The 23,932-nt window shown below is 34.9% G+C and overlaps 1 long non-coding RNA gene across 1 annotated transcript; it reads left to right on the top strand.

Annotated features, from left to right (window-relative positions):
* Positions 1–14,949: 14,949 nt before the first annotated feature.
* LOC112772889 (uncharacterized) lies at positions 14,950–17,154 on the top strand. The gene is made up of 2 exons (XR_003187714.3): positions 14,950–15,512; positions 16,769–17,154. It is a non-coding gene; the product is annotated as an uncharacterized lncRNA (long non-coding RNA).
* The last annotated feature ends 6,778 nt before the right edge of the window (positions 17,155–23,932 follow it).

The following is a 23,932-nucleotide window of genomic DNA, read 5'->3' as shown; positions in this document are numbered from 1 at the left end:
CATCCATTATAGTTTAATTGTTGCTGACTTGACATGTCTTTTGCTTGATTTGCTGGATTCTGCATGTACATGCTCTACATGTTTCTTTTGTTATGTAGTTTGGATTAGATTAAGTTTAATTTTGCTTGAATTGAAGTTGAATTTTTGTTAAGCCGTTTAATCATGGTGCCCGAGTGGTATTTTGGTAAATTTGTTAGTTGTTTATTATCAATTAAAGTGGATATTCATTTTACGATGTATGTGATGGTACTTTCATATGAAAACTGGATGTTTATTTGGGTTATATTATTAGTCTTTTGCTTGATTTGCTAGATTCTACATGCACATGTTCTGCAGGTTTCTTTTGCTTTCACATTTTCTGCAGGAAGATTTGGAATATTTAAACCCAAAGAGGATGTATAACGCCAACTCTTCAGCTTATAATCAGAAGCAAAAGTTTTTTGAAATTCAAGATGAACAATAACTCGCAATATTTATATCCATGAATTAATTAAAATGTTATATTGGCAAAAGTGGAAAGTGTTTATTAGTTTCATTGCTTATTGTAAATGAAAAGTATTTTTTAACACAATATGTCCATTACTTCTGTTTTTTTGTATTTATTCATTGGCCCCATAAATGATCATAAGCCAATATGATATAAGAGTAAATACCTCTAGAGGCCTGTAAAATCCAGCAATCTTAATATTTAAAAAATAAGTATAAAGGATAAACTAAAAAGATAATGGTTAAGAACTTCATTAGTTGGGCTAAGTAACAAAGAATTATTGGTTTTTGTTTAGAATTTGAGTTAGCTAGTTGGAAAAAGAATATGAAAATTGCTAAAGTAAAAGTTCTAGTTGTATTATGTTTACAAAGAATCCAAAGTATATATCTTTTTTTACCAATTAGCTAAAAATAGAAAAAAAGTAAAGAATAGTTGTATTGAGAAAGATAACCAGACAACACTCTTTTTAGCCAAAAAGTTAAGAGCCAAAAAGTTAAGATTTATTATTACACGGTAAATTTGCTCAAATAAGACACATAAAAATACATTATAGTTAAACAATAGTATAGTTCATGAGGCAATTGACAACATGTATGACAAAGTTTTGAAGAACTTCAACAATTAATTATCTTATTCTTGCAAGTTAAACTGGAGGGAGCTTTCTGACTTTAGTTGCTTGTTCAAATCCATATGCAATATCAATTAGCTTTGATTTTGATCCTTTCAAACTACCAAAATTTATTCCAAATAGGACACCCTTAGTATCATACCCTGCAGGCAAATTTATTCCTGGGAATCCTCCAATAGCAAGCACAGGTGCAACACTTGAACCAGGTGTTACCAATGCATCAGGTGTATAATCATCCATCAAGCCGTTGGTTTAGGATGAAAATAACCATCCACATACCTAGTAAAATGAACATCTAGTAAATTTCATTGTATCTACTTAAATCCAGTCTAAATTAAATAAACATCTACTTTGTTATGAAGAAAATCATTCACATACCCAGTAAAATGAACATCCAGCAAACGAATTGATAATGAAAATCAAGATCGACTAGTTCAGGAATGCAATGCAATATACATATTATAACTAAAGCCTATTCATAAGTAGATATATATACTTCCAATAAATCAATTAAACAGAAAATATGCATATGGTTGATCAAATATAAAATATAGCCAACTCAACTTATAAAAGAACTGAAGCATCAGAGAACTTTAACTGGAAGTTGAATTATTTATCCTTGTTACCAATTGCTAGAGAGAGAAGAAAACTATTGGGAAGAGATAACAAGGGCAAGAACTGGTGTATTAGTTAACTTTCACAGGGGGTTAATTCGATCAAATTACTGCTCTATCTGAGTTCCTAACATTACAGCATGGCAAATTGCCTCATGATCTTTTACCAAGAATCATGCAATCCTGTTTATATAAATATAAAATCCTCCAATTTCATAAATTATTGTGAAATTGACATGTCTAATGATTCGGAAATAATTAAGCAAAATGGATGGTTAGTAACAAGAAACTAATTTATTTTAAAACAATTTTTAGCCCACCAAAACCAATCAAATAGACAAAAATAGACTATATAGGGATGAGTTATGCCATAATTTCATCATATTACTTTAATATATCCAACTCCAAGAGAAAGTGATATTTTCTTAAATGGGACCTAAAATTCGAACATGACAAGTGCAGTAGTGGTCCAAGGTCTAATTACAAATGGTAGGCATCGATTGGATAGTATAGTACAAGGAGGTACTTGCACCTACACAGAATACACAAAGGAAGCAAGTGGCATAAAAGATCAGTAAATAGCTCAACTCATAATGCTTTCAGCTACCACAACTAAAATATGTGACTTAGGCTAGCATGTTTTACTGTAGCTTCTGATTAGAATTAGATCCCGCATTATGAATACACTGAGAATAATGATAATAAGAACTAAAATCCAGTAGTTCAGGGTTGAAGTTCTTTTAGCTCAACGCCCTCACACTCCTCTATGAATCAAGGGATAAGGTCAATGTAAATATGACAAATCAAGGGATACCGTGTGTAATATATCACCTAATCTCATTGGATGTTGGTGTAATTTACTATGAGAAGTTAGAATCTTGTTATAGCCATAAAATTATTTCAAATTTGGCAATGGATACAACATAATATGAGTGCCTTTGATAATGAATTCTCAAATTTTAATTTAATTCCAACAGAGATGCAAATGACAAGTGTGTCATGGCAGTCTCAGAAAAAGTGTTAGGACTGCTAATTATGGAATTCACTTTCAAATCAAGAAGTAGCTCTGCAGATTTTTAGGACTGTTAAATATTTGAAAGGTCAGACAAATAACTTTATAAAACCTAGTTTTGATGATTAAATATAGTACCTATATAACACTAAGCATGTTCATTGGATGATCACCAGCAAAAGGAAAACCATTTTGTTTAAAATAAGCTAGTTTGTTACAAAACCTGACATGAAAAACGTACCTGAAGTAAAGTTTGTTGCAAAGTTTTAAAGTTTATTTCTACTGTGTAGGCACATTTATTCCTGGAAATCCTCCAATAGCAAGCACAGATGCAACACTTGAACTAGGTGTTGCCAATGCATTAGGTTTATAATCATCCATAAAGCTGTTAGTTTAGAATGAAAATAACTATCTACATACCTAGTATAATGAACATCCAATGAAAATCAACCATTCGTATACGTAGTAAAGTAATCATCCAATGAAAATAATCATCTACATGTTGAATCATTATTGTACTAACTAAGCCAAAATTTGACAAAATTTTGAATGCTGAAATAGAAAAACCAAGTAAACCAGCAACAGCAACAATGGAGTTCTTCGATATGAAAAATCAAACAACTAAGTAGATTGATTGCATGTACAACTAACAGCAACATAAACATTATTCATTGCATTATAAAATCTACCCACTAACCTCCCGTAGATCCTTGGCGACGCAAGGTTCTTGTGGGTCGCAACAACAACGTCGTTGACGTAAAGGGGTTTGGACGGAGGATGGAGGACGCAGGGCACGCACACAGGGTTCTCGGTTCTGGCGCCTAGTCGATCAGCGACCTAGCCTTGTGCGATGTGCAATCCAGTCGACGTTGAGGCCCACCAGTTTAGTGCACTCGATTATCGCAACAGAAGCACCGGGGGGCCATCGAACCTGCTGCTGCCGGCGAGGGAAGTTGTGCGCGTAGAGGGGTGAGCAATCGCGGGCAGATAGGTGTTGAGGGAGATGCAGATTCAGTTGGCGCCGTTGCGGTGGAATGGTTGTCGGAGGTCGCGAGGGTGGGGGTGAGAGGTGTGCCATCTGTTCACAAAGAATGCATAGGGTAAAGGTTGAAATAAGGATTGGATGGTTAAAATTAATGTGAAACCAAAGGGTTTTGTGACATTAGGGTAAAAAATGGATCCATTTTTAATTTTAATTTAAATTGTGCCAAATAAATAATCCATTGTAGACATTGTAAAGATATTTCATTAGCTTCCTAGTGGGATTCAATTAAACATTATATTATCTAATAAATTATAGATATGTATTTATTGCTAGTTGACAGCAATTAACTGTATTTTTATTAATTACCTAACAAAATTATTTTCACTTTCCTCTCGCTTTCATTCCCAGGAAATATCCCTTGTGTCTTTCTTTTTCGTAAGTTTTAATTTTTGTAATGCATGTCCCTAATTAGGGTTTCTCTCGTGAGTTGACCTACCCCTACCATATTCCCATTGAAACCTTTTGACTCATTATTTTTTTCCCTTTTTTTCTCCTTTTCTTATCATTGAATACCTCATCTCGTGGGTGTTTCTTGCTTACTATCCTCTCATTATTGTTGTTGTGGGGTTAGTTCAATTAGTGTGGTTTTCGGCGATTGAATAAGAGATCAAGAACAACTATATTCTTTAATAATCGTGTGCAAGTTTTATTATTGGGTTAGCTCATATTATTCAACCCTATTGAATCTTGTTAGAAATAAGAGACTAAACTGGAGAAAGGATTTGTGTATTATTGAGTGTATTCAAGTTGTCTGGAATGATACAATATAAAAGGGTATTTATATGTGCTATGAGAATCGTAATAATAAAGACATAATATTCTATAATAAATATTCAGATATACTAAATAATTCTAATGAATGCTAATTGATCCTAATATATTCTGACACCCCCCTCAAACTCAAGTGACAACTTGAGTTTGAAACTTATTTAAAACAACGAAATAAAAAAAATGAATAAACTGATAGAACAGGTGTAGACGAAACTGTAGGAAAAAAGTGCAGATGGAACTGCCGCTGTCTGAAGGAAGTGTTGACAGAACTGTCGAAAGGAAGCACAGATGGAACTGCCGCTATCTGAAGAAAGGGCAGTCGAAACTGCCACAAGAAAACACAGATGGAACTACTGGAAGAGTGGCCAACTACCGAAAAACTGTTGAAAAGATGGCGAACTGCCAAAAAACTGCTGAAAAAGTGACAAAGTGTAAAGAGATGGCAAACTATCGGAAGGTGACGAAAAATATATGGTTTCTCTATGAGAATAAGTAAGTAGTGAACGAGCTAATCAGTTAGGTGAGAAAGCATCAAACCATTGACAAAAGAGAAGGAAAAAAATAGCACGAAAGAGAAATATGAAAAATACGGTGATTTCACCAGAAGAAAAATAACATTGTTAGAAACAATAGACTAAATTGGAGAAGGAATTTGTGTATTATTGAGTTGTATTGAAAAGTACAATGTACAAGGGGTATATATAGCTGCTAGAAGAATCAAAATAATAAAAGTATAGAATCCTACAATTAATATACAGATATGCATTATAAACATAAATAATACTAATTGATCTAAATTGATTCTAATGATTCTCTAACATCCTCCCTCAAACTCAAGTGGGAGCTAAGGATACCATCTTGAATTCGGATAACAGAGTCCAAAAATGAGTCGGATGATGAGCTTTTGTGAAGATACCAGCTGTCTAATCCAGTGTTCCAACAGCGATGAGACGAACAACATTAATAAGGATATATTGCCGAACAAAGTGACAATCAATCTCAATGTGTTTGGTGCGTTCATGAAATACGTCATTATGGGCAATCTGAATAGCACTATGGTTGTTAAAAAACATCAGTAGGGGACGACTGAGGAGCACCTAAATCTTCAAGAAGCCAATAAATCGAGACAACCTTAGCAGTGGTGTCAGTGAGAGCACGGTATTCAGCTTCTGTGCTTGATCGAGTAGTGAACATTTGCTTCTTAGCACACTAAGAAATGAGAGCGTCGCCAAGAAATAAACAGTAACCAGTAGTAGAACGACAATCAATGGGATCACCAACCCAATCAGTATCTAAGTATGCCTGAAGGAACAAAGATGAATGGGCAGGAAAATAAAGGCCATGAAATAGGGTGCCTTTGATGTAGCGAAGAACTGCCGCATAGTGAGTAGTACGAGGAGCTGACAAGAACTGGCTAAGTACATGAACGGGATAGGCGATGTCTGGTTGGGTGACAGTCAAGTAGACGAGACCTCTAACTAACTGTTGATAGATAGTAGGATTATCCAAAACAATGCCATCCATAGGGGTAAATCGAACATTAGGCTCAAGGAGAGTAGACTAAGTGCGACTATCTGTAATCCCGGTGCGAGCAAGAAGATCTGAAGCATACTTAGCTTGAGAGAGATAGACGCCATCATCTGTGGATATGACCTCGAGACCAAGAAAATAACTGAGAGAGCCAAGATCTTTCATCTCAAAGGTACGGTGAAGGGAGGCTTTGAGATCAGAGATACCATCAACATCATCTCCAGTAATGATCATGTCATCAACATACAAAAGCAGAAGAACAACTCCACGTTCACTTTTATGAATAAAAAGCACATTCTCATGAGGGCTGCAAGTGAAACCGAGATTGCAGATAGTGGTACTGAACTTTTAAAACCATTCACGAGGAGCTTGCTTAAGACCATAAAGTGCCTTGTGAAGGATATAGACTTTGCTAGAATGACAAGGATAACCTGGAGGTGGTTTCATATAGACCTTCTTTTTCAAATCTCCATTAAGAAATGCATTCTTCACGTCCATCTGACTGATAGACCTTTTTTTACCGCAGTAATGGCAAGAAAATCTTGAACAGATGTGAGATGAGCAACAGGAGCAAAAGTCTCATCATAATCAATACCATACTCTTGTGTACAACCTTAAGCAACTAAGCATGCCTTATAATGGTCAATAGAGCCATCAGAGTGATTCTTGATCTTGTATACCCATCTACTGCCCACAACTTCCTGATTAGAAGGAAGATCAACCAAATCCCAAGTGTGTATTTTTTCAAGTGCCTGTATTTCTTTCTACATTGCTAGTTGCCAATTTAGATTTGTGGAGGCTTCTTTGAATGACTTAGGTTTATGTTGATGAAGAATAGTAAAAAAATAATGATAATCAAGAAGATGAGGAGGTGGATCTCTTACCCTAGAAGAACGAATGGAAGGAGGAGGCATGACGGTAGGAGTAGGATTGTCGTCTAGTCTGGAATCATCGGGAGACAGAGAAGGCAGAGGAGTAGGAGGCTGTAGAGAGTAACCGAGATAGAACCTGTAGAATCATCACTAGGAAAAAAGTCAACATTGGGGTTAGTGAAGAAAGGTGACTGGGTAGGAGGAATGGACTCAAAGGAGCAAAATCGAGAAAACATGTAATGTTCCCAAAAGACAACATGACTAGATATACGAATACTTTTAGAGAGAGGATCTCAACAATGATAACCCTTGTGTTCAGTGCCATAACCAAGGAAACAACACATGCGGGCTCGAGGTTCAAGTTTACTATGTTCATGAGGCTGAAGAAGAACGAAACAGACACAACCGAAAACTCGAAGAGAACTATAATCTGGAGAGGTATGATAAAGATGCTCAAAGGGAGTATCATTACCAAGAACAGAAGAAGGAAGTCTATTGATAACATGAACAGCAGTAAGAACAGCTTCACCCCAAGTACGCCCAGGACATGACGAAGAAAGAAGCATTGCACGAACAGACTCAATAATGTGACGGTGTTTGCGTTCAGCTCGGCCATTTTGTTGAGAGGTACCATGGCAAGAAAACTCAGACAAAGTACCCTGTTCTGCAAGAAAGGCTAAAAGTTTGGAATCACGGTATTCCATAGCATTATCGTATCGAAAAACCTTAATGACTTTGGAAAACTGAGTTTTAATCATAGTGGCAAAGTTAATATAAATCTGAGGTAACTCATGGCGATTACTCATCAAATAAACCCAAGTAAAGTGTGAATAATCATCAACAAACACTACAACAATTCCAGCATTTTACGGCAGTTTCTGGATCCATTTTGCGGCGGTCAAACCAAACGCTGGAAGATAGGGTGCGGGTAAACAGTTAGTGGTGGTTTTTGCTAACTGCTGGAATAACCGCCGCGTAATAAAAATGGTATTGCGGCGGTTACAAACCACCACTAAATGGCAATGAGCTGAAAATGACGTTTGTTTTGTGACGGTTGAAAACCGCTGCTAAATGCCAGGAAACACACAATATGTTTTTTATTCTTTTGCCTCTTTTAAAATAGTATGTTTATTCGACTTTAATTTATTAGTTACCGATTAATTTAAAGAACTTCCAACTAAATAAAACAAGCAAATAACATAACAAACTAAATTATATATATGCAAACATAACTTATATAAAGAGATTGTCATAAGTGAAAGATTCAATATAAAGTAAAATTTGACAATTTAAAGAAAATAAACATAAAACACTAAACCAACTTAAATTCAATAGTCTCTAATAATATTGATTGAAAGTCAATTTTTTTGTTGTGCATGACAAGGTCGGTGTACTGTCCAAATCATCCAGTGCTGTAGCAATGTCAGCTGGCAAATTGCCTCCTTGCTGTTGGATTATATATCCCAAAACCCTCCCCATCGACTATCTCTTCGCCTACTCTTCTTCTATCTTAGCAGTTAATTCTGCAATCCTCCTCTCATACTATTCATTTTGCGCACCAGAACTCGACAATTGTCCAGCAGCGTTACCAAATACTTGGGTGGGACATGGTCCAGCACCTAAGGCACGAACTCATCTTGCGTGCTCTTTTCCAAGAACTTGTGCTAGTGAATCATTTTGTGAAAGGTGTTTAGAGGATTCATCCTGCCTCTCAACATTCGCAATTGCTTCCTACAAATATATAAGAAATTGGAAAGGCATGATTTAACATTAGCACGATATATACAGTAATCTAATTTCAAAAATTTCAGACGTTACTTACACTGACAACACGCGCATCGGGATGGATATACGAGCCATTTTTTTCTTATGAGTGATGATAAATAACTCTCCTCTACCAATGGGCCTTTCTTGTTCTTTCTCCTATATCATTGATATCGACACAATTTTGTAAATAACAACACCATATTCAGGAAGATTAATCAAAAGCTCAATACAAATAATTACTTATTACCACTTCGTCTTTTTTTCTTGCCAATGTTTTGGATCTCCCAGTATGTGTGTAAAGTTGCTTGCTCTGATTTAAAGTGTTTTATTTACACTTTTTCTATGAACAAATTACAGAACAAATATAAATGAGAAAGGGATATTGAATATAAAATGTAAGGGGTATAATATGTATACACATGTATGTTTTTGTGGAAATAATAAAAAATACTAAGGCTTACCTTTGTTTCTTCCTTCTGGCGATATTCAAAGAACCCTTTCCATTCATTTTCTTCTATTCCCGACGGGCGATGCTCAAGATTTTGCTCAAAAGTCCTTGTTTCTTTGTAACACTTATGATACAAGTTGTGTCTTGTATCCTTCCAGAGCTTTCCTATCCTTTGCATAATTCCGCGCTTTATTTTTCTTCTGGCATTGTTCTCAAAGTGAAAGACCCTCTACAATTAGTTGCCATTATCATTAACCAAAACCAACTAACAAGCATAAGACTCATAATTTGAAGAATATCCACAACCATTACAGACTACTTTAAACTGAAAAAATATAACACTCAAATCCAGTACAAGAAGTCGCAGTTACGTATAATATAGAAATGCTGATATAAACATGTGAAAAATAAAATATGAAAACTTAACCAGCAATTTCATTTACCCAAGCAAAAGTTCTTACACAAAAAACAAAATTGAATACTAAATTTGCTTAATATGTTAATGCTTAAAGATGTACCTTAACGATGTCATATGCATGTTCCTTCTTGGCTTTGTTCACGTGCTTCTAACTCTCTTCACATATGGGAAAGTTTGAATAATCAGCACCCAAACTCCCTAAGAAACCACTGAATAGTCCAGCTGCTTGACCAATTGGTTACAACTCTTTATTAAATGGGAGTATTATCTTTGTAGTGGGAGGAGGTGCTATAGGCTCCTTAACGCTCAGCCTAGCCCCTTTTCTCACGCCATCCTCTAAGAAGTGTATGGAAAAAAAAATTACTATCTAATAATTGCACAAAAGGTAAATAGAAGTAAATGACTTCGAAATAACTATTGACAAAAACAGAAGAAAAAAAATATACCGATAATAGTAACATTCCAGTAATGTGTATCTTTGCGTTTCTCATCGTTGTTCGGACCTTCGCCTTCTTGGGCAGCAAACAAGTCGTCAATGTGGTCCTCAAACGACGGAACTTCATTCGCCTCTGGGTTGTAATCCTCATTCTCTAATTCATGATCAGCCACTTCATCGCGATGCCGCGTCTCTGTGCGTTCTGTGGAATTTTGAGGGTCATCAGCTATAGTTGACGGCGCAAGCCTTTTATCATTGCACGGTGCACGAAATGGTTCATTGATACGGGAAGCTGGAGCTCTATTAGATGAAGACGAAAATGGTGGAGCTCTATCACGTGGTTGGCCACGGGATATTTGAGCTCCTCTAGTCATGGATCCAACCTTAAGGCAATATGAAATCATTTAGAATTATATTGAACAAAAAGATTTAAAACGGTAACTGACCCTACGGTACATATAGCAGCGGTTCTAGTAAAACTGCCGCTAAATGCCAGGCTGATTGCAGCTCCAACCCCTAAACGCCGTGATATGCGCCGTAGGTTGTCATTTTGTAGCGGTTTTATAGAACCGCTACAAAATTTCCGTCACTATCTGCCGAAATTGTCGTATTGAAAAATGATGAAGTATCGAGCTTCTTCCATAGAAGCGGTGGGAGCGTAGCCCCAAACATCAAAGCGGAAAAGATCAAAAGGAGAACATGCAAGAGAGGAATTATTGTAAAACGATAAAGCCAGTTGTTTGGCAGTTTGACAAGAAACACAATCAAAAGACAAATTATGAACCTGACCCAAAATACCCTGAGATATAAGAGGACGCAATTTACCCAAGGAGATGTGGGCAAGACATTGATGCCATAAGTGAAGGATAGATGGAGAAGAAACAGCACAGAGATTTGGCACAAAAAGAATATGAAGATTCTCGAGTTTAGACAACCTTCCGACCTTACGTCCAGTCCCGATGATTTGTCCTGTTCGACGATCCTGTACACGACAACCAGAAATAGAAAAATTGACATCAAAACTGAGATCAACAAGTTGACTAACAAAAATAAGATTAAAGTTCAATTTGGGAATATAATAAATATCAGGAATATTAAGATTTGACTGGGAAATAGAACCCTTGTGGGTTGCGTGCAAGAGGGAACCATTAGCAATATTGACAGAATGTGCATTTGTAGTTGGTAGACAAAGATGAGAAAAGATAACGCAAAGAAAACATATGATTAAAGCAACCGGAGTCAAAATACCATTTAGAATTACCTGGAGGAGTCGAAAAAGCAGCAGGAGTATTACCAAAAAGGGTGAGAAGATGCTTAAGAAGAGATGCAATATCAGATAGAGAGATAGGAGTAGAGGTGGTAGATGCAGTAGTAGTAGCAACGGGAGAAGTAGACACATTCTTGGAGAAGTTGGGATGAGAATGATACTTAAATTGATTAGGACGTGGTGGGCAAGTAGGATAGGTGGTAATCAAATGTCTCGAGAGCTTGTAGTAGTGGTAGAATAGTTGTGGACAATTGTAACAAATGTGACTTTTCTGTTGACATGTGCAACATTCAACAGAAGGACAGTTTTAGAAGAGGTGCCCAGAACGGTTATAGTTACAACAGAATTGACTCTTTCTATCTATGGTAGCAAAAACATCTGAGTTTTCCATAATAGTAGATACAAAGATCAAAGAAGGGAGAGAAAACTACGAATTCGGAGCTGAAAATGAAAAAACAGACGGCAAAATCATAAAGAGCACACCAAAAAACCTTAGGGAGGACCCTATTGTCTGACATGTCAGTTGCCACGTCAGATTCCATGTCACCAGCTACGCTAGTAGGAAAGGTGACACGTGGCGACATCTTAGTAGAGAAGGAAAGCCATGCCAACGCTAAAGGTGGCTGGAGGTGTGGATTCTGCGACACGTGGTGCGCTCTGGACCGTTTGATCTTTGCTGAAGATCGAACGGTACCGAGGGCGCGGCCTAGTTGAGGCGTTGCTTCGGCGACACGTGGGATGTAAATCCCGTTAAATTAGTAAATAATTAGTCAATAAATTAAATTTTAATAAATAAAATTATAAATGTGAATATTATATTAAATTAGGATAGAGCTCATCAAAACGAGAATTTTAACACTAATTTCAAAGAATTCGGCCCAAGATTGGACCAAATAGGCCAGACCGGTTGAACCAGGCCCAAACCAGGTCTGTGGGCCCAACTGGCCTAACACTTAAATGAAACGAGGCTCTTCTTTCTCCCCACTTCAGCAAAGAGCTCACTGAAAGCACAAATAAGGGAGAGAAGAAAACCAAATTCCCTAACCCTTACGTTACTTCAAATTACCGTATCTCCTCCATCCGAGCTTCGATCGCCGCACCGTTTGTGGCCACGTGACCACCGTGTCGAGCTCTACGATTCTACCAGAACAATTTCATAGGTAAGCCACTTTATTACTCTTAGCCTCTCCTTCCCCTAATTTTCAAAAATTATGTAGTGGTGTTGAATTTCTTTGCTTTTTGATGTATTAGGATCCAATTAGCTTGAGGAAACATTCACTCTTGCTTATACGAAGCTTGGGTAAGGTGAGGATACCATAACTCTATCTAGTTTCTGAATTTGTGCATTGGATATTGAGTTTGGGTGTATATGTGTTGTATATTTGTATTAGGTGGTGTGTATGTAATTGGAACTTGAAATTGTGGACATTGGAGGCTTTGGATTGGTGCCAAGGCTTGGTGATTTTGGATAAGTAAAGCTGTATGTGTGTCTTTGGTGTTTTGCTTTGATCAATACATGGAAATCGGCTAAGGTATGGTTTAGGTTTCACATATTTAATATATAATATTCTGTGAAAACTTATGCTAGAGAACCATAGGATAGGTTGGAATGATTGTGTATGTTGGATACTTAGTATTAATAACATTGATTGGTAATATAAATTATGTATGTGTTGGTGATATTGTTGGTAAGTTGGTGGTAATGATTGTATATGTATGTATGGCAAAATAGTGGTGATTTTGTTGTTGGAAGTATGGAATTTTGTTAATTGGTGATAATGATTGTTTATGGATAGCAGAGTGATTTGGAGATGTTGTAAGTTGTGGCTGTGCTGGGTGTAGGCAAAGGAAGTGGATATTGAAATTTGTTTAAAGAAAATTGAGGTTTTTGAAGTGTAATGAAAATTGGCTTTTGGCTGGATTTCAACAAGCTATAACTTGACCTCTGGACCCCCAAATGGTTCAAACTTATTTTGATGAAAATTTGGGTTCGTGAAGTTTATACCGTTCAAAGAACGGATGAAAAACGATTTAAAATGATTAAGTTATGCCCGTCGGAAGTTTTGGTTTGGAATAGAAAAATTCTGCAACTTTCTAACTTAATCAGATTTTTGGGAAAACGTACGCCCACGCGTACGCGTGGCCCACGCATACACATGGCATGGAATTTTTGAATGACTTCTTTATATGCGTATGCGAGTAGACGTATGCGTACGCGTGATGGACCAGCATGCACGTCTACGCGTACGCGTACGCATGATGAGGGATGCACGCGCGAGCTGCCTTTTTATACTCCCACGCGTATGCGTGAGCCGCACATACGCGTGGCTTCTATTCCAGCATATATGATTTTTCTGAGTTTTAAACCTAATTTTAAAATTCTAAACCTCTATTTTCACTCTTCCAGTCACAAATGATAGTAACAAGCCTAGTAACTAGATGAAGTTAGGAAATAGAGATAACTTGGAGGTAAAGTAAAGTTGAAAAGGTAATGAATTGAATATGAAATGTTATAAATGATTATGTATAATACTTCGCTTAAGCAATCAAATGAGCTGAGATACAAGGTTTCCTGGGTAATGTACCATGGCTTGCCACCACGAGTACTAGGTCGAAACTCGATACTCTGTTGACTCTACGTCGTAAGGGTGACCGGGCACGTATAAATCCCCAAGAATGGTACCCTCATTGAGAAATTGATATTTATATATGAGAAAAAGCTATGCATAGACTCTTGGGGATGCGTGACGAGGGACAGTCCAAGGTTTTAGCAAACCGAACTTGTCGGGTTGGCTTGATAACCGACAGATGAGACTCATCAGCCATAGGACAGGCATACATCATGTGCATATTACTTGAATTTACTTGTTTGTGCATTAATTGGGTGTGACTAAATGTATTTCTATGCTAATTATATATCTGTTATCTGCAGTAATTGTACCTTTTTGTGCTTGCTTTCATATGCTTATTTGTCCGTGATATGTTGTCGGAAATGGAGGTATGGAGGAAAGGAGGTAAAACCTAGAGTTAAGATTAAGTTAAGTTAGATTTAATTACTCTTAGAAGACCACCTTTTATGGCTTTTGTTTAATACTTTAAGCTTTATGGTCTTGCATTCCCAGGACCTTATATCTTATATGCATGGCACTTTTACCATGCTGAGAACCTTTGGTTCTCACCCTATACTGTGTTGTTATTTTTTAGATGCAGGTCGAGAGGCACCTCGTCACTACAAGAAAAAAGGCCTATGGCCATGCTTTTTTCTTGCTACGCTTTAAAAGCGTCGCCAAAAGTGGTCAATGGCCACGATTTTTTTAGGGTGGCGATTAAATAGAGATTTGGCTATATTTTTTCTTGCTACGCTTTAAAAGCGTGGCAAAAGGTGTCAATGACCACGCTTTTATGAGGGTGGCAACTGATTCGAGATTTGACCACGATTTTTTTGCCACGCTTAAAAAGTGTAGCCATAGAGAAAAACAGGCACGCTTTTAAAGCGTGGCAACAGAATTTTGTTATTGGGACGTTTTAAAAGCGTGGCCGTTTCTTACTACTATTTTAGCACGCTTCAAAAGCGTGGCAAAAAATATTCAACTAAAAAGAAAATTACAAACTTGTCCCTTAGCTTGCTTCGAAATTCTAAGTTACAATAATTTACACATTACTCTTCCAGACTTGGTCTTCATTGTTACAATTGCCCTAGCTCAATTCAGAAAGCCCTCCATGAAGATGAACACCCATGATTAACCCTAACACTGTCTTCATTGTGCCTCACCGTACCATAACCCTCTCTTCATTGTGCCTCACGAAGAACCCCTAACCACGACGAAGAACCCCAATCGAAGAACCCCTAACCGCGACGAAGAACCCCTAACAGCACTCTGTGAAGAACGTCGTCAGTCGTCGGTGCTCGCAATGCCTTCGTCGAAGAACCCTTAACCCTCAAGCTCACCGAGTCTCACCCTTCGTCGTCAGTCTTCTCTCTTTTCTTGCCACTCTCACCCTCAAGTTCACTGAGTCTCACCTCTCACGGCTGGTCTCGCCGTCGACCTCTCTCTATCTCTCTGGTATATCACTTTTCTTGCGGGTGTTTCAAACTCAAGTTTATCGCACTCTGCCACCGTCGCTGCTCTATCGCAAGCTCTGCTTCAGCCATCACTACTTCCTTCGCTGTAAGTTGGTCCCTGGGCAGGTGGTGGTAGGAATTTCAAGGTCCTTATGTAAGTGTCTTTTGCGCATTTATGCTTACAATTTATTAGTAAGAAAATAATTTGAATCTCTTACATGAAATTCTGATTAGGAGGTGCTATAATGTTACTATGAGTTTCTCATTACTTAACCCGTTTTCATAGCCATTAATAAAATCTGAAAGATAGCCTTAATGAGTGTTGTCTTCTGCATTTAGTGTTGTCTTCTATTTGGGTGCTGATTGTACTTTTCTGTATTGGTGGCATTGAGGTAATGTGAAATCATCCTCCTTTGGCATCCTGGACAAATGCAATGCAAAGATAAAGTCATTCACATTATATTATGATGATAGCAATTGAGTCACTGATGTAACAATTAACCGAAATCAGACCTCAAAAGCATGCAACCTTTTGTGTATAAAGCAACAGAGTAAAAACAAAAACAATTTAAATTCAAATTGACTTGGGTAACATGGTTAAGAGAATCACTGAATCAATAATCTATATCTTTAATACATTTTGTAAGGTCTTGTACTATAAATGCTGTTCTAGCCTTGTAGGTATAGTAAAAATTTCTCTGTCAATTTTATATATTCTTCTTGGTATAGCTTTAATGTAACTTGCACTTGAATGTTGTCCAGATTGCTATTATCAAATACAATCCAAGTAGAAAGTAATAAAGGAAATATTTAAGGAGAAAATAAAAAAAATCATCTTTTATGCCTCCAATTTTTACAAATAAAGGGTAATGCAATTGGAAACGAAGTTACCTTGCTTTCCCTTTTCTTTCCCTTCTTGGATGTTACTTTTATTTCTTTCTTTCTTTCTTTATTAGCTATCCTTTTAGTTGGAAATAATGTCTTAATTCTGTGTTTGACAATGAAAAGTCATTATACACTCATAAAATTAATTTAGGTTTTAAGTTAATTTAAGTTAATTTAGGTTTGAATAGAGTAGTAACTCGTAAATAATGAGAATAATGTAATTTTACATTGCAAGTGAGTTTGAATGGTTCTGGAGTTGTGGCTTCATCAGTTCCCAGTTCATCAGAATTTATTTGTATAATTATACTATCCATATATGTATTAGCAGCTGGAACTTTGAGGTATGTCCTATTTTCTAATTCTGGAAGGCATAAATTCTACTCTTTGAATTTTTGGTAAAGCTGAGCTGAGATTGTGGAAAATAGTATAATACTTACTCTGGAACTGATTGTTAATTAGTTCTTATTTATTCTCGTTCTATCTAACAGTGAATGTTTTTGGTTTAATTTTGGATATCCGTAATAGAGGAACTGGCTATCTACTTTGGTTCAATCATCTTATTGACATGAAGCAATTTAATCAAAGGGGTCAAGACTTTTTCATCAAAGTCCTTAGCTCAGAGTTAGGTTGCTGTTTTTTCATCCTTCATCTCTTTTTCCATTTTGATTTCTTGTGAAATATGTAAATTAGCTAGTTAGGATTTATCCTCGCTGCCTCGAGAAGTTTTTAGCTTTTCAAATTCGTTATTAAAAAGAAAGGTAAGTTATTAGTAAAGTAGGTTATAAGGGGATTTACAGAATTTCAGTAATGTAAAGTTTTTTGAATATGAGCAGCAAGAGAATTGAACAAAATTGAATGGAACTTTTGCTACTGAATAATATTGAAGTATATTGAAGGTCAATGTTTATATAGCCTCTGAATTATTAAAATTTGAATTGTTGTGTTATATCTGAATAAACCTAACTTTATAATTGCATAAATTTCTAGTAATTTTGAATTGGTGCCATTAGAATGCTTTTTGTAAGTAGAAGTAGTGTTACTTATATGAAAAACTCTTACACTTATCTTAAATCACATACAGTATTAGCTAAATCCAAATTGTTATTATTTACTTTTAAAATACCTAATAAGTTCTCTTCAACACATATTCATCATATATATATGCATTAAATTGCGCTATTGCGTGTTGACGGTTGAGTGCATATTATGTTCATATATAGTATTGTGAATTAATTTTGATGCTTTGATTAATTACTAGGTCAATGTACTAGGCTTTATGAAAAGAGAATTGATTATTAGGACAATTATATATGCCTAGGTAATTTATATCATGCCGAGTGTTTTTTGCATGTTTTGTTAGAATATAGTTATGCTCAGCTCATTCGTTAATGTGCAATCGAAGGATTGAACTCAAATTTTGGTGCAATATTCAGATTTATATATTTAACTAAATTATAATCTAATCATTTTTAATTATTAATTTTACAAATAAAATTCTATTTTCAATATTTCGATTACCGGAAAGGAATACAACTTTAACGAAGTGATGCTAAATTGAATGCAGCATTATTTTTTTCTTTTCTTGATCAAAATGGATGATCAATAATCATGAAGTTTCATATTTGAAATTGTCATGACTTTGATTTTTGGTTTGTTGTTAGAGTATGTGATCAAACACTTTTTTTTTGTGACAAGTTTATGAAGTAAGGATTAGTTGATTTAAAATTAGTAGTCATCCTTTATATTTTAAAATTATCTATGATTTTGTAAGGTATTTATTAAAAAAGAGTGCTAATAGGTTATTGAACTAACTTATAGCCACGCTTTAAAAGAGTGTCAATATTGTACAGTACCAATCAACAACCACGTTTTACAAGCGTAACCGTATGTCTCCCTATTGGCACGCTTTAAAAGCATAGCCGTATCTCCCTCTATTGGCACGCTTTTATAGCGTAGCCGTTTCTCACCCTATTGGCACGCTTTTAAAGTTTGGCCATAATGTATAGTAGGCATCAACAGTGACGCTTTCAAAGCGTAGCTGTATCCCACGCTATTGACACGCTTTTAAAGCGTAGCCATATGTGTCGATATTGGCACGCTTTAAAAGCGTAGCCATAGCTGGCACATATGGCCACGCTTTTAAAGCGTGGTAATATTTTAAAGCGTGGCAAAAAAAGCGTGGCGATAGGGCAACCGGCACCCTTACAAGTGTGACCCTTTCAAAAGCATCCCAATAGCTCAAAAAGCATGGCGAAAAGCTATCGCTACGCTTTTTTCATCTTTTTGCCACGCTTTAAAAGTGTAGCAAAAAATATGTTTTCTTGTAGTGCGTTAGGCGTCTGGACTTCTGAAGTGAAGTGGTTATCGGGTTACTTTTTGTTGGATAGTTATGTATATATATGTACTTAGTTTTCTCTCCATATGACTTGTTCCTTTTGACCCTCTTAGAGGCTTATGGAGAGACAGGGTTTTGTTTATGTATGTTTGGATTTAGAATCTGTATATATATGTATAAATGTTCTTCGGCCAGCCTTGACTTCGCAGGCTAAGTTAGGAGCTTGTTATTTTGTATCTTTGACCCTTTATTCCTGGTTTTGTTATCTTGTACTCGTTGACTATAGCTTTCTTAGCACGCAAGTTAACTCGTTTTCTGAGCAATGCGCTTTTTATTTCGCGACTTTTACTTCACCTGTTCTTCAAAGATCCTAGTTTACTGTTCTCTTTCTACTATTATATGCATGTATATTTTATTTTAGAGATTGTAATACCTCACCACCTCTGTTTTTCGACATAAGCGTAAAGCTTTGTGTGGTAGGGTGTTACATGGGACAATCCTGGGCGTTGATTCTGGGCTGAAATTGGATGGTCCTGGAAGCGTCTGGAAGAAGGAAGAGAAACAAACGAACGGCGACCTTCAGACGGCGCGTGCGGTGGTTTCCGGCGACAAGATTGGACTTGTTGAACTCGCAACGACGAGACGAAGACAGTGGTAAAGGAGGTGACGAACCAAAGCCTCGGAAAAGGGTCGAAAAATGAGGCCAAAGAACACTGTCGGAAGAGAAAAAAACAACGGGGCTATGAACAAATTTTCATGGAAAAAAAAGAACCTATGCTCTTGATACCATGTTAGAAACAATAGACTAAATTGGTGAAGAAATTTGTGTATTATTGAGTTGTATTGAAAAGTACAATGTACAAAGGGTATATATAGCTGCTAGAAGAATCAAAATAATAAAAGCATAGAATCCTACAATTAATATACAGATATGCTATATAAATATAAATGATACTAATTGATCTAAATTAATTCTAATGATTCTCTAACAAACATATCCTCGTCAAGGAAGATACCATGGCTCTGATATCATGTTAGAAACAAGAGACTAAACTGGAGAAAGAATTTGTGTATTATTGAGTGTATTCAAGTTGTCTAGAATGATACAATATAAAAGAGTATTTATAGGTGTTAAGAGAATCGTAATCATAAATACATAATAATTTATAATAAATATTCAGATATACTAAATAATTCTAATGAATGCTAATTGATCATAATATATTCTGACAAATCTAAAATGTTAATGGAAGAACCAGTTGCTTGTTGGTTAGAGTCACAATATGCTTTGCCCCTTGGCGACGTTATTCTAAAACAAAGGTTCCTTTTCTTCTTATTATTATTTTATTTTGATGTTGGCAAAATAGCCAGGTAAAGAAATTTAATTTCAACATTATTATTAAGCTTTTCAAAAAATCTTTAAATCAAGGTTTTAGATTTTAGCATATCTAGTGTCAGTGCAATTACTCATGTTTGATGTCTGAGTTAATTGTGGAAAAAGGTAAGAATCAGCTGCTTATGCTAGAAACTTTAGGGATTATTCATTTTTTTGCTAGTGCCTTTTGGTTATTTTTTAGGTATTTTTAATTCTTATCATAATCGGAAAGTTACTTGATAATATTTGAAGGATGAATAAAAGAAGAGACTATTAGGAAGTCATCTGAAATTATTGTTATTGTCTATTACTTAGTTATTAATTCAATTTTTTTAGTCTAGTTCTTTTAGTTTAGTTAATCCAATAATATACTTTATCCTATACTTTTAAATATTGATGGCTAAAAACAATAAATTTTGATGACCCTCTAACATTTCTCATAAAAAAATAAACTTTTAGACAACGATTTTTATAGTGTTGCTGTTGAAGTTCAATTTTTCATTATGTTATGGCAACAAAATAAAATTATTCTCTTTGACTATTTTAAAGAACGATTTTATAACCGTTACGATTTTTTTTATCAAGCAACGATTTTCTAATGTTGTTTAAATAATTATACAAAAGATACGCATAAAAATCGTTCTCTAAGAATACCTAAGTTATAGTACACATAAAAACCGTTCTCTAAAAATACTTAACCATAATACACATAAAAATTATTCCTTCCAAATATAATATTTACTTTCAAGTTTTGACAAAATAATTGTGAAAAATATCTAAATCATATTATTATTCAAAATAATTATCAAAAAATTTAATTATATAATATTTATTTTTAACCATAAAAAATATAATTATAAAAATATCTAAATTATATTAATATTCAAAATAATTATCCAATAAAAAACCTAATTATAACATTATTTAATCAATCCCGCTACGTTACCAACAGCATTTCTGCCAACTTCTGCCAACTCTTATTTATAACGGTGTTTAATGGAAGTGTCTTTGTGGATGTGTCTAGTAAAAATATCTTTTTTATGGCTGTGTTTAATAGAAGTGTCTTTACAGATATATTTTCTAGATGTGTCTCTTTATATATGTGTTTAAAATATAATAATTAATTATTGTTGGCAATAAATTGGCAGATAATATGTTGGTATCCTATACTTTTTCTTATTTAATATATTATTATTATTAAAAGTTCTTTACTAATAAAATAATTTTAGTGAATTACATTTAATTTTAAATATGACTCTATCCTCTATTTTTATAAAAATATCTATACTATCCTTATCATTTTTTAAAAACACTAATCCTAATTTTGTTAACACAGTCTGATCCTTCACCATTTCTCAGTCGCACACAATATACTTCACCCATACTAGCACACACACGTGGTACAGAGGAGAAGAAAGAAAAGAAGACTTAGGGGTCAGCTTCGTGGCCGTCCAGTTTATCGTCGTCCAAAGAAGGGTCATATTCGTTGTCGTCCAGAAGAGAGTCATTTTCATCTTCTGTTTTGCACTATCTCTTCTCTAAGACGTCAAAATTGCTCAAGTAGCACCTTGACATCGCGATGACGACGCTACTCCAGCCGCACCTCTAATCCGTGACGAATCTGCACTGCTTCTACTCTCCGACGAGGAATCTGCTACGCCGCCGGCCACCTCCTCCATTGCTAGTAAGTTGGCCGTTTCTACCATTAGATTTTCTGAAATTAATATTTGAATTTTGCTATGAAATTGGTTTAACATATGTTTTAATTTCAAATTGATGAAATTGCTGTGAAATTGGGATTTAGGGTTTAAATTCTTTTATTGTGAAATTTGGATTTAGGGTTTGGTATTGATCAATGTGAAATTGGGTTTAAGGTTTGAATTTTGTTACTTTAGGATTTTGTTACTTTATTAGCTTTCTTATGCCCTAGCTTTCATTCATCTTATTGATGATTGAAATGGTTTCTGTATAATTAGTGCTTACTGCAGATAACATTGTTTCTACAATCTAATTTGATTATTCTTTTTAACCACGTTCCAAGTTTTAGAGTATTGGACTGGTAGGAGCATGTTGTAGATTTTATATGTCTTCACACTTGTGTGACGATTGTGTTTTGATGCCTAGTTCCCATTACTTTATAAGTTAGCTTTGGTTAAGTTCTGTTTATTTTGTGTATGCAGTGTTGCAGTTATGACAAGGGCTTTCCTTGACCATTTTGGGGAGCGAAGGGATCTTGTTCTTTTTCAGAGCGTAGCGAGTTATTTCCTTCTTGCCTATGGTCTGATAGAGAAGAAATTATTTTAGATGTTGGAGTCAATTGGTGCTACCGATGAAGCTGTAACCAACTTGAGTAAATTATTTTAAAGGTTGTTACAACTACCAACTTGAGCAAATTACTTTAGAGATTGATATGACACTCATATTATGTGATTTTAAAATAGTTTAATTTGCTTAATCTTTAAGACCTCTTTTATAGGTAATGTGCTATAGATCTCATAAAATATTGTATAAATTAAATTTAATGGGCCATGCATTATTGCTTAATCTATAGACCTCTTTTACATCGAATCTTAATGGTTATGTTTTATTAGTTTCTAATAGTAATTTGATTTATATAGTTAAGATTGTTTATTTGGTATTAAATTAAGAAAAATAGTTTGAAATTCAAAGCAACAATATGAGAAAATCGTTGGGAATAAAGAAACATATGTATAAAAGTCATTGTCAAAAACTATAAAACAAAAACAATGATGTTAAAACCGTTGTCAAAATTAATACAAAGGCAATAGTGTGAAAACCGTTATCAAAATTAGCAACACAAAGACAATAGTGTAAAACCATTGTCTAATCAATTACAGTTCTAAACCGTTGCATAATGATAGATAACGGTAAAAATCATTCTTTAAAATATATTGTGAAATGTATTGTCTATTACGGTAACAAAGGCAATGGTTTTCTTCGTTGTCGTTACTTTAGGTAAAAAACCGTTGTTTATTAGCATTAATAACGGCTGCCATATACCATAGTTCAAAAACCGTTATCAAAGCGTTGCCTAAAGTTTTAGAAACGATTTTTCAATCTATGAAAATGGTTTTTGGCCGTTGCGAAAGCCCTTATTTATTGTAGTGCCAGACATATTTTGTGGTAGGAGTTTGATGTATGTCGATCCATGAACAAAGTTCTAACTTGAGAAGAACTAATGACAAGAAGGTGAGTAGCATTGTACTTACAAGGGCTAATATTTTCAAGCATGATCGCAAGGTGATTTTGTTTTAGAAATGGCAATGTGAGGTGGAGTTCATGTTCTTAGTTACTCATATCCAAAGTCTATTCATGGCATGAAAAGTATGTGGTTAAAATAGTATTAAATACTTAGCTTTAATATGCTTTAGATACTTGTAGTTTCTATTTCTATTACCAATTAAATTTCCTATAGAAACAAATTTAGGATTAAAATGTTTTAAGGAGTATATTAATGTAGTCGTGTTACTGATTTTTCTTGGATATAGTTGAATTAGTTAATTGTTAAGTACTGTTTTAACCAAATATGATATGTGTTATGTTATGTATTTATATAATAGAATACAAGTTATAACTATTGTTGTTACTTAATATACACTAGAGAGTAGAGAATAATTCTTCTAATTTTAGATACATCATCCTAAATTAGGGTTGTTTTATGAATGAGTTAAAACTTCTAACAAATTAAATTAATATAAAAGGACAAATCAAATTAAAAACAACATGCAAATTTAACAAAATGTTACTTCTAATCTTTAATTTTCTACTTAATTTGTGCAGAAAAAAGTTAATAGCTCATTACAGATTAGATATGCTAAAAAAATATATTTTAGGCTTAGTGTAATATCTAAATTTATAATAATGATATACCAATTTATATGGACATGGTATCCTTTTTCCTAAGCTTTTTCAATCAATTTTGCTCAAAATTATGCCAGACAATTTCATGAAAGCTATA

The sequence above is a fragment of the Arachis hypogaea genome, chromosome 18 (genome assembly GCF_003086295.3).
Source record: "Arachis hypogaea cultivar Tifrunner chromosome 18, arahy.Tifrunner.gnm2.J5K5, whole genome shotgun sequence".
NCBI classification, from domain to species: domain Eukaryota; kingdom Viridiplantae; phylum Streptophyta; class Magnoliopsida; order Fabales; family Fabaceae; genus Arachis; species Arachis hypogaea.
The sequence above is the reverse complement of the archived record's forward strand: the minus strand, read 5'-3'. Positions and strand labels throughout refer to the sequence as shown.